Source organism: Lactuca virosa, chromosome 7 (assembly GCF_052849685.1).
Source record: "Lactuca virosa cultivar CGN04683 chromosome 7, Lactuca_virosa_CGN04683_v6, whole genome shotgun sequence".
NCBI classification, from domain to species: Eukaryota; Viridiplantae; Streptophyta; class Magnoliopsida; order Asterales; family Asteraceae; genus Lactuca; species Lactuca virosa.
In genome coordinates, this window is record NC_136432.1 from 91486539 (window position 1) to 91498406 (window position 11868).

General features: G+C 36.3%; 1 pseudogene; it reads right to left on the minus strand.

Moving 5' to 3' along the window:
* Positions 1-969: 969 nt before the first annotated feature.
* Positions 970-3985, minus strand: LOC145126920 (uncharacterized; annotated as a pseudogene).
* Between the last annotated feature and the right edge of the window lie 7883 nt (positions 3986-11868).

The window sequence follows — 11868 nt, forward strand, 5'->3', positions numbered from 1 at the left end:
CCATAGCAATGTTGCTACCACATTGTCTACGGATTTTATTTCTGGTAGCGAGAGTGGGAGTTGCTAGGGAAACTGCTACCGACTCCATATCCGTTGGTATTATGCTACCGATAGTGCTATGGAACAAAAATTCGTAGCAATTTTCCAACGACATTTGTTACCAAATCACTTTCCGTTGTACTGTTGCTATGGAATTCATCATCGTGGTTACTATGCAACGGAGTTTGTGACGGAAACCAATTCCATAGTTGAATTGCTACGGAGGTACCATTCGTAGGTATTTGCTATTGAATTCTGCTATGGAATATGATTTCGTTTGCTTGTTTTGCTATGGCACAAAATGCGTAGCTAATTTGTGACGCCATTTGTTGGGATGTTGTTTGCTTAATTAATTTTGTTATACTATGGATGAATTATTATTATGATCATTGGAATTTGTAAGATATGGTTTGAATGAAAGGCATAAACTAATGGATAAAAAATGTAAAAATGAATTATAAAGTAGATATTGCTGGCAAGAAGACTCAAACTTAAGCTTATGCTAGAAAAGGGCGCGGTTAATCCAGTTGTGCTAATCAAGTTGTGTATAATTTCTTGAAAACATAGTATATAATGAATAATTAACAACAAATTCATTACAAAGTTATTTTTAATTACATTAACCGGGCATGTTAAAGTATATAATCTATGTAGATTATTTTCCTTAATAATGAATTCATTACAAACTAATTTTTAATTACATTAAGTATACTTCATCACAAAAACAACATGGGTTTTACAAATACTTCATCATACTCAAACAACATAGCAAGCAAAAATGACTAAAATGCCCTTTTAACATAATGATGTAAACACAAAAAAACATCCTGGGGCGAAGCCCGGGCTTTCTTCCTAGTTTACATTTATGTATTGATATTAAACCAAATTACAAATTAACTTCGTCGCAAAAAACATTAAACACAAAAACATCTAGTCATTATCTTCTTCCTCCTCTTCTTCTTCATCCTCTTCTTCTTCATTGTTCGATGTACTATACTCATAACTACCCTCGCTGTCAGGAATACCATCATTATCGTCCTCATGAATTTCACCTTCTTCATCAATATTATTTTCATTATCTGAACCGTTGCTTGACATTTCGTGATCATCATCATGATTGTCTGTATCGGCTAGACTTGGTATAATGATTTCATTTGATTCAACTTCATCTTCTTGGAAAGCAACGTCTTTCTGAGGATGATTTTCATCGTTCCAACCACGAGGTTTAACTTTAAATACAACCCACCAGTCCGAGTTGTTTGTTTTCGAACTTGGGTAGGGAATGTAACACACTTGAGTGGCTTGCATGGCTAAAACAAATGGCTCAAACTTGTTGTATTTTCTTTTGACGTTTATCTCGACCAAGTTATATTGTTTGTGAACCTTAACTCCTATGTTAGGTGTTGGATCGTACCAATGACATTTAAACAAAACTGTGGTTTTAATTGGGTAACCAGGGTACTCGACTTCTAAAATTTCCTCTACCTTACCATAATACTCACCTCCTTGGCTACTAACACACAATCCGCTATTGGTTGTTGATTTGTTTAGACTTTGAGCTTCTGTGTGAAACTTGTAACCATTGACAAAGTATACACTATATAATTTCACTTTTTTGAATGGCATTTTGGATAGGTCAAATATAGACTTGTTGTTTATCGGGATCTTACGTGCCTATATGAATAATGGTAAAACACTTAATTAGAGTTAATTATAACCATAACAAAAAATAAAAAATTTTAAAAAATACAAAAATAACACCCACATAGTTTTCAAACCATAATGCAAAGTTCTTCTCAACGTCAACTGCAAGGACCTGTTCATCCATATCCCCCATAGGTTCATTCAAATGTTCTTCAAATATTTTGTATCACCATTTCAATAACATTTTAAAGTAACTATGAATGTAATAAACAAAATCATGCATGTAAATGTTATTCGATCATAGCAATTACACAACAAATGAGTATTACAATTAAAAGTGATGCATATGTTACGTACGAACCTGATGTAATGCTTGATCTTATCTTCGTTAAGGAGTATGTAAGTTTGGGTAGCATGCACTTCCTCATCAGACATCATTCTATTCGTGAATCTTCCATAATGACGCCCAGGATATGAAAATATATCTAACATGTCGTTGTTAGCATCCGCTTTCTCATCTCCTCCTCCATCATCATTTCGAGGCAACTTTCTATTACGTGTGGGGACACCAGTCTCGAAATAATGAGAGCAAAATATTGATGCTTCACGTAGCAAGTACGTGTTAACAACGGACCCTTCCACTCTAGCTTTATTTTTCACATCTTTTTTCAACTGATTTAGATACCTATAGTGAAGATTGTTTAAATTAGCTTATAAAAATAGCAACATACATTACGATGTACCATACAAACCTTTCAAATGGATACATCCACTGATATTGGACAGGACCAGCTATCTTCGCTTCGTATGGCAAATGTACTGGTAAATGTTCCATGGAGTTAAAAATACCAGGGACAAAGATGGTCTCTAATTTACATAATATTATTGGGATCTCAGTTTCAATCCTTTGCATGTCTTTTGTTGTGATTCATGTTGCTGTTAATATTTTGAAGAAAATACTCAACTCTGTTAATGCTTCCCACACTTGTTGTGGCAACATCTCACGAAATGCAATTGGCATCAATCTTTGCATAAAAACATGACAATCGTGGATTTTCATTCCGAACAGTCTACACCCTGTTAAATCAACACACCTCCCCAAATTAGAAACATAACCATCAGGGAAACGCAATTTCTCCACCCATTGGCATATGTCTTTCTTTTGATTCTTATCCAGAGTGTAGTATGCTCTTTCATTATCTTCAACTCCTTTTCTCTTCCTACAATAGAGCTTCAGATCTCTTCTGGCTGCTACATTGTCCTTCATTTTCCCCTTGACATCCATTACAGTGTAAAAAAAGTTTTCAAATACATTTTTAACAATATGCATAACATCAAAATTATGTCTAATGAGGTTTGTTTTCCAATATGGCAAATCCCAAAATATGCTTTTCTTTTTCCAACCATGATCGCCACATCTTTTGTTTACATCATCAGCATTTAGTTCAGTTTGTTCAATCTCCCTTAAAGTTTGTTCACCATTCTTACTTGGAGGAGGACCTTCTATCACTTGACGATTCTTCCTGAACTTATTTTTATCCTTTCTATATGGGTGATTTACCTGTAGAAATCTTCTATGGCAGTCAAACCATGACATCTTATTACCATTCTCTAGTCTGAATGCGTGTGTATGTTTCCCACAGTATGGACATGCTAGCTTACCTGCTGTAGACCATCCGGACAACATTACATATGCTGGGAAATCGCTTATTGTCCACATCAAAGCTGCTCTTAGATGGAAATTTTGTTTTAAACATATATCATATGTTACTACGCCTTCTTCCTATAATTGCTCCAACTCTGCAACAATTGGTTGCAAAAATACATCTATTTTATGCTTAAGGTTTGACGTTCCTGGCACAAGTGCTGTCAAAAACATGTAAGGCTCTTTCATGCACATAAAAGGTGGCAAATTATAAGGTGTTATAATAATAGGCCAAGATAAATATTGTTTTCCAAATGCTCCATATGGTGCAAACCCATCTGTACTTAGGCCTAATCTTACGTTACGTACTTCTGCTACAAATGAAGGATGACTTTTGTCAAAGTGCTTCCAAGCTTCTGAATCGGATGGATGACACATTACTCCAGCATCATGTCCATGATTCTTGGAGTGCCATCGCATAGAAGCGGATGTGGCTTGTGAAGCATACAGTCTCTTCAACCTTGGAGTCAAAGGAAAGTAATGCATTTTCTTGAAGGATACGCGAGAACATCTGGCCAAATTTTTTGACCATTTGTACCTATCTGCATTGCAGAATTTGCATCGATAAAGATCTTTGTATTGCCTCCAATATATCATTCATCCAGATCTGCAGTAGTCAATCATCTCCACAGGCAAACCTAGTGCTTGTATTAACTTTTTGCTCTCGTATAAACTACCTACCATATTATTCTCCTCCGGTAACACATCATTTATCAACAGACAGATAGCATCATAACTTTTCTCAGGTATGCGATACTCTGATTTTATATTCAATAGTCTAGCTACAGCAGATAGTTGTGTCACTTTTTTACATCCACGCCACAATTCTTTATCGGCTGCATCTAGCATATCAAAGAATTTTTTATCTAGTGAATTTGGCTCCTCTTCAGGATCACTATTATTTAAATCAGGAGTCATTGCATCTATGACCATATCTCTATAAGAACATGCACCTTCACTAAAATTTGTGTTTGAATCATCCACCCTTAAAAACGTATTGTCATCATCAATTGATTTTTCCCCATGTTTATCCCAACACCAATATTCCTCAACAAAACCAAACTTGTACAAATGAGTCTTAACAGTATCAACTTCTGTATATGGTATGTTACGACATTTTATGCATGGGCATTTGATTTTATTTTCGTCCATGAACCTATGTTGACTCGTAGCAAAATCTATAAATTTTTTCACTCCTTGTACGAAAACATGCGATATACAACTACTATTATCTTTTCTTTCATACATCCACTTTCTACTTGGATTGTTCATTGTCTTAAATCTGTAAAGTATAAATGTAAATAACACAATATTAATTGTATGTTCATTAATGTTGATTTGAATTCATATATGACATTTGAATTAAATATATAGTTACCATACAAACATCACAAAGGTACCTTCACAACGACTCGTTTCACAAAGCTAATGACCGAATGATGAACAAATCTTCAAAGTTTTCTAATTTGAATGGTTGAACAACTTTTGTAATTGGATAATGGCTTAGAATATTAGTAGAATGCTTTAATTGAGATCGACACTTGCAGAACACATATTCAAACAGAGTGTGTATCGATTAGGGAACCTTCGACAACCCTTGATTTCAATGTGTTGGATGGATATTAGGTCATATCATTGGATCGATATTATTCAATAATAGTTTAAAACCCATGTAGTATACGGGTAATTATAAATTTAAATAACATTCATAATAAATATAAAAATATAGATCTACTTAAAATATAAATTATATATATATAGCATTTTTCTTAATAACGACTTGATTAAACAATTTTTTTTTATTTCCTCAACAAAAATGCTGTCTTCACTTTATAAATTGCAAATAGACCAAAGTGCCATTGAAATCTAACCAAATTGGTCACAATGAACTTTTGGTTAGTAAAATGGAAAAGACAAAAATAACATACATATCAAAAGTAACATATATATATATATATATATATATATATATATATATATATATATATATATATACATACATATCAAAAGTAACACCAAAATACACATACAATATGCATCACTAATTGTGTGAATCAAACAAATATCATATATACAATTACTCAAAACTAATGTCAAACATCCTAGCAAACTTTACAAAACATGCATCCCACAAACAAATTTCACAATTCAACAACCAACTGTATTGATTCATAAAAGCTATTCCATAACTGCTCACAGAATGATGCTTTGCATAACTTCTATGTAAGCCATGGAATTTTATCTGCTTTGACCGCCTTACCAAGTGATTTTGAACCTTGTTACAGGTATGCCTTAGATTCCAACTCCTTCTACTATTAACGTAGGCATTATTTAACATGATCAGAGCTTCTTCCTTCCTTTCAATGCCTTCGGCCATCAACATCATTCCCAAGACGAAGATCGCATCCAACTGCCCCTGATCGGCTGCATTTTGAAGCAACTGTTTCCCTGCTATTTCTCCCCCTAACGTAAAATACTTCGCCTGACATACAAATAAGTAATCATACAATTTTAAAAATACAAATATAGAAACTAATTGAATTCGCAATAATCCGATTGGTTAACAAAAGATTACCATTCCATCGATGAAGAGTACGTGTGGGTTGTTCAACATTCTGCATCTGCTTATGACTACATATTGTCTATTACTTAAGGGACGAAACCTTAGTCGATTTGTGTCTATGATTTTATATATTGCGTCTGATGATACAGAATCCCTAAATAGTTTGCAACTATAATTCACACAATTCAACAAAGTTAATCTATTAACCACTAAATTAAATATGTATATAAGTATAATATAAGTAATACACATCTTACTTACACTAACTGGCACTTAAAAGCATCGATTGGGGAATTTCCTCCAACCATAGTTACTATTTTTTCGATCAAGTGCGATGGCAAAGCAGTAATTCTTGTTCCTTGTTGTCTTGTTTTCATTCTTTCAAATGAACAACTCGCTGCCATTACGTTGAACCGTGTCGAATGTATTCAAATTATATAACAACAACGAGTTTAGGGTTTATTGATCAACGTGCCAGAATTTTGACTGTTGGGGATGGAATGTAGAAGATCCTTCGCCGATAAACTGAATCGACGGCATGACTCTGACTACAAATTATGGCGCCTAAATATGTAGACTGTGAATTGACATAATTGCCCTTTAAGTAACAAAGATTACTACGTGAATGGTTAGGGTACTTTTGTAAATTCGTACGGGCATTTTTGTAAATAAATTAACAACCATGTTGACCAATGGCCCATATGTCATCCATATGTCAACCATGGAGACCATAAGCAACAACCATGTTGACCAATGGCCTATATGTCATCTATATGTCATCCATGGACACCATAAGCCATTACCATGTGGACCAATGGCACATATGTCATCCATGGACACCATAAGCCACTACCATGTGGACCAATGGGCCATATTTCATCCATAAGCAACTACCATGTTGACCAATGACCTATATGTCATCCATGGACACCATAAGCAACTACCATGTTGACCAATGACCCATATGTCATCCATGGACACCAATGACCCATATGTCATCCATAAGAAACTACCATGTTGACCAATGACCCATATGTCATCCATGGACACCATAAGCAACTACCATGTTGACCAATAACCCATATGTCATCCATGAACACCAATGACCCATATGTCATCCATAAGCAACTACCATGTTGACCAATGACCCATATGTCATCCATATGTCATCCATAAGCAACTACCATGTTGACCAATGACCCATATGTCATCCATGGACACCATAAGCAACTACCATGTTGACCAATGACCCATATGTCATCCATACGCAACTACCATGTTGACCAATGACCCGTATGTCATCCATAAGCAACTACCATGTTGACTAATGACCCATATGTCATCCATGGACACCATAAGCAACTAGCATGTTGACCAATGACCCATATGTCATCCATATGTCATCCATACGCAACTACCATGTTGACCAATGACCCATATGTCATCCATAAGCAACTACCATGTTGACCAATGACCCATATGTCATCCATGGACACCATAAGCAAAAACCATGTTGACCAATGGCCCATATGTCATCCATATGTCAACCATGGAGACCATAAGCAACAACCATGTTATGAGAAATTCATAATCTGAGTGAAGGAGTGAATAATGTTCAATGTAGGACGAGAATACTTACTAAATGAGGGTGAAAAGCTCAAAGGCAGCCGTGGAGTCTCGAGTTCCTTGAGAGGGAAATGAGAGAGAAGTGTTTGTTTCTTGGTGAGAGAGTGAGTAAAGTGGAAGGAGAGATGGGGGTTTCCAACTTTTGATCAAGATACCAGTTGGAGGAGAGGTGTGAGAGGACAAATAGTTGACTAGGTATGGATGAATAGTGACTGAGGGTTGTCCTATGTGGGTATGGGGGTTAACTTGAGTCATACTTCATGGAAAGAGCAACACTCTATCTCAATATCTCACCCACTAGATATTGTTCTTAAGTTGAGATTTCCCCAAAAATGTGATTAAAATATGAACATATATGGTCTTATATGTCAAAATATAAGTTTAGGTGAAAATCCCACACGAAAATCATGAAAAACAAGCTTAAAACGTAAAAGTGGTCGAAAACCGGGAGAAAGAAGCGAACCTGCGAGGGTTCCGGAGCCAAAGGTGGATATTCCGAAGCTCTTTCATGGTTCCGAAGTGGGCAGTCCGAAGCTGAGATGCGAAATTGTCCGGTTCCGGACCAAGAGGGTTCCGCACTAAGAGGGTTCCTTTGGGTTTACTCTTTCGGTTTTGGGCTGTTTTCGATTGAGGAAGGTACATAGAGAGATTTGGGAGAGATTTCACATACTTGGAGAGATTTGGGAGAGATTTCACATACTGGGAGAGATTTGGGAGAGATTTCACATACTTGGAGAGATTTGGGAGAGATTTCATATTCTTGGAGAGATTTGGGAGAGATTTCATATTCTTGGAGAGATTTGGGAGTGAGATAGATACAATGGGAGAGATTGAGAGAGACTTTGTCTGGGGCCATTATAAATGTTTTTCTTTGTAGTTCAAAGACCGTAGACTTAGTTACATCCCATTTTGAGTGTTATACACCCCCGAAGGGCACGTAATAGTGTTTTATAGAGTTGTTACTTCCCTCAATCTGATTAGGGTTTAGAATTTTGAACATTTGAAACTTTCAAGCGTTACTTTGCATTAAGATTTAGAGTCATACATTAGTAGACATAAGGTAATCCCTAACATATTAGCACTAGTTGAGTTGACCAGTTTGACTTGTTGACTTTCTTTGACTTTGACTTGACCAGAAAGTGACGGTTGTCACACATAACACCTTCCACGTGCCCCAGTTGAGGAAGTGTGTAGCCGATGAGACGGCAGTAATACCACTAGAGGACATCCAGGTGGATGCGAGCCTGAATTATATCGAGAGACCGATCGCGATTATGGATCGGAAGGTAAAGGTTTTGAGAAATAAAGAGGTGCCCCTGTGTCACACCCCAAAACCGGAATGGCGGAAACGTTCTGGGGTGGAGGACGTCATGTTTAGTATCACAAATCATGCATCATAGTAAGCAAAGTAATAAACAACCATTTCATTAGAAAGAAAGTGTTTACAAAGTATGTGATTCACATAATATAGAATACATAGCAAATAACAAAAAGACATGAAGCTGAACTGCTCCATCTTCTGAATCCCAGTGCGTGTACCTGTCTACTGGTCTCCTAAGAATACAAGTTATTTTGAAAGCGTAGATCAGCATTTAAGCTGGTGAGTTCATAAGATTTTAGTGATGTAATGTAAGTAGTAAGAAAGTTGTAGAAAGTTATAGTAGGTTGTAGTAAGTTTTGTTTAGAAAGTTTGACTGTTCCTCCAGAAAATCCTATATTTCCTACTTTGATGAAAGATGAGTAAAAATGACTCTACAATCCTTTCTATGAGTACTAAATGGATACAAGTTATATAAAACCCAGAGTAAACAAACAATCGGTTGTGTGTATCTGCCCTAAGCCCACAACCAAACAAGGAACAGGAAATGAGGCGGAAAGCACACATCCCATTGTTTGTTAGATCATCGTTGTATATAACCCTGGCGTATTCACTTGGTACTCACAGAGTTAACTGTAATAGTTCCTTTAGTTTGATGTAAACATTCTTTAAGAAAACCCTTATTTCTTTTAGTAACAATGGTAACCACAGTGGTTCCTTCTATAATCACTTAGTTTACATTAGTTATATATAATCTAATATCGAACAATTAGTTAATTGTGTGAATCTGCCCTAAGCCCACAACCAAACAAGGAACAGGGAATGAGGCGGAAAGCACACATCCAACTACCTATCGGATATTAATTATATATAGCCATGAAGTATAAACTGAGGTATTATAGAATTAATCACCTAAGGTCCTTTAAGTTATACTGGTTTAATAAAAATGGATTAAACCCTTTACTGGTAGGTTTCTAGTTTTGTATAGCAAAAGTTCTTTATTTGAAAAGTATGATTTGTACTAGAAAACGGTGCATTGAATTAGTGTCCTATGACCTGGCCCATATCCGGTACCCCTTATGATTACTTGGTGTATACGGAAACATATATTTATCTTAGATCGGGTAAATAGTAGGATGGGTGTATCTGCTCTAAGCCCACAACCAAATAAGGAACAATAAATGAAGCGGAAAGCACACATCCTACTATATGTCGGATCCGATTAATATATATCCCTGAATGCATACACTAAGGAATCACAAAGTTAACATTATAGGCCCCTTCTACTGAATGTACTAGACTCAACTGTTCTGTGTGTCGGTTGTAAAATGTAAGTTTTCCCTAGTTTATAACTATCTTGACTCGAAAATAGTTTGTATTAACTTTCAAGTGGAACTGTCACAAAATGAAAGTATAGGAAAATATAAGTACTCAGTTGTCTTATGAACTGACATCCTGCAGTATTGATTACCTCTAACTTATTAGTTTAGTTAAGGTAAAATGTGATATTATTGTTACCATGCTTGATTTGACTAGTATAACACGACGTTCGAGACATCGAAATGATATGACATTCGTCATCCGTAGACCTGCAGGTCCCACTGTAGCTAGCAGCAAGGTGTGGGATGGTCAATCCTGTATAGATCTATACATAAATTCACGCTCTCCCTCTAGGAGACTCTGGTACAAAACATGACACTGCACTGTATGCCGCACCATAAAGTAGTATCTCACATTATAATTATTGTATCTTAGTAAGTTCGTTATAGTATCTTAGTATCCTCTTGTTATAGTATCTTAGTATCTTCTCGTTATAGTATCTTAGTATTCTCTAGTATCTAGTATGAACTGAACCCCTAAACTATACCCCTTATAGTTTACTAGTATATTACTTGAGCTGTTGTTGAAAAGACTCATTTTTCTACTAAGTTATGCTTGTACTTTAAAAACGGAGTTTTGTTAAACTATAAAGTAACATAACTTTAAAAGAGTTTTTGAAATGTTTTGACTACTTATAAATGACATAAGCAATCTTTTGAAAATGTTTATAACAAATAATTACACAATTATCATTGTGTTCAACTTGTATTCCCCCCCCCCCCCGCCCCTTAAAAGCATTTAAAACAGTTTAAAAGATTGATTACGGGGTATGAACTCACCTTATATGGGTGATTCAAACGAATATGCGCGTAAGGGTGAGAAGTTCCACGAATGAAGTCCCGAGACTTAACGAGTCCTAAATGACATATATTGACATATATTGACATAAATATAGTGTTTAGAAGCAACCAAATGCAAGGAAACACCTCAAGGGACTAGGAAACACTTTGACCAAGTGTTGGAATCACATATGATTCAATTAAAGGGAGTGTACGGCCACCTGGAGGAGTGTGCGGCCATGGGTGTGCGGCCAGGGAGTGTGTGGCCTCACACTCATGGTACTGAGTGCACAAAAACGTTTTCCAAGGGTAGGGAGGCTTGTGGGACAATTGCTCAACAAGTGGTGAAGCTGGAATGCACTTTGAAGGCCCTTTAGGGGTGTTTTGAGGGGTGTACGGCCACACCTGGGTGTGCGGCCGCACACACCATATGATCATGAGTTCTGGGCATTTCTAAGGTGCTAAACTAGTGTTCTAAACAAGATTCAAGCATAAGGAAATGGTACTTACGATCCGGAGGCTCGAGATGGCTCAAAATCACCAAGAACAAGTATGTGTTCTTGGTGAAATGGATGAAGATTTGAAGATCTAGCCAAAATATGATTTCCAATGGATGAAATCAAAGGGTGTTACTAGTTTAAGAAGATTAACAACAAACCATAGGAAGAACACTTACAATTTTGAAGATCTAGGATGAAAATCGGATGGTAGTTGAGAGAGAAATCGAGTTCCTGGCTTGGGAGGGTGAAAAGAGATGAATGAAGGCTAAGTCCCACCTTTATGCACGAGAGTGTGTTGCCAGGAGAGGGGCGTG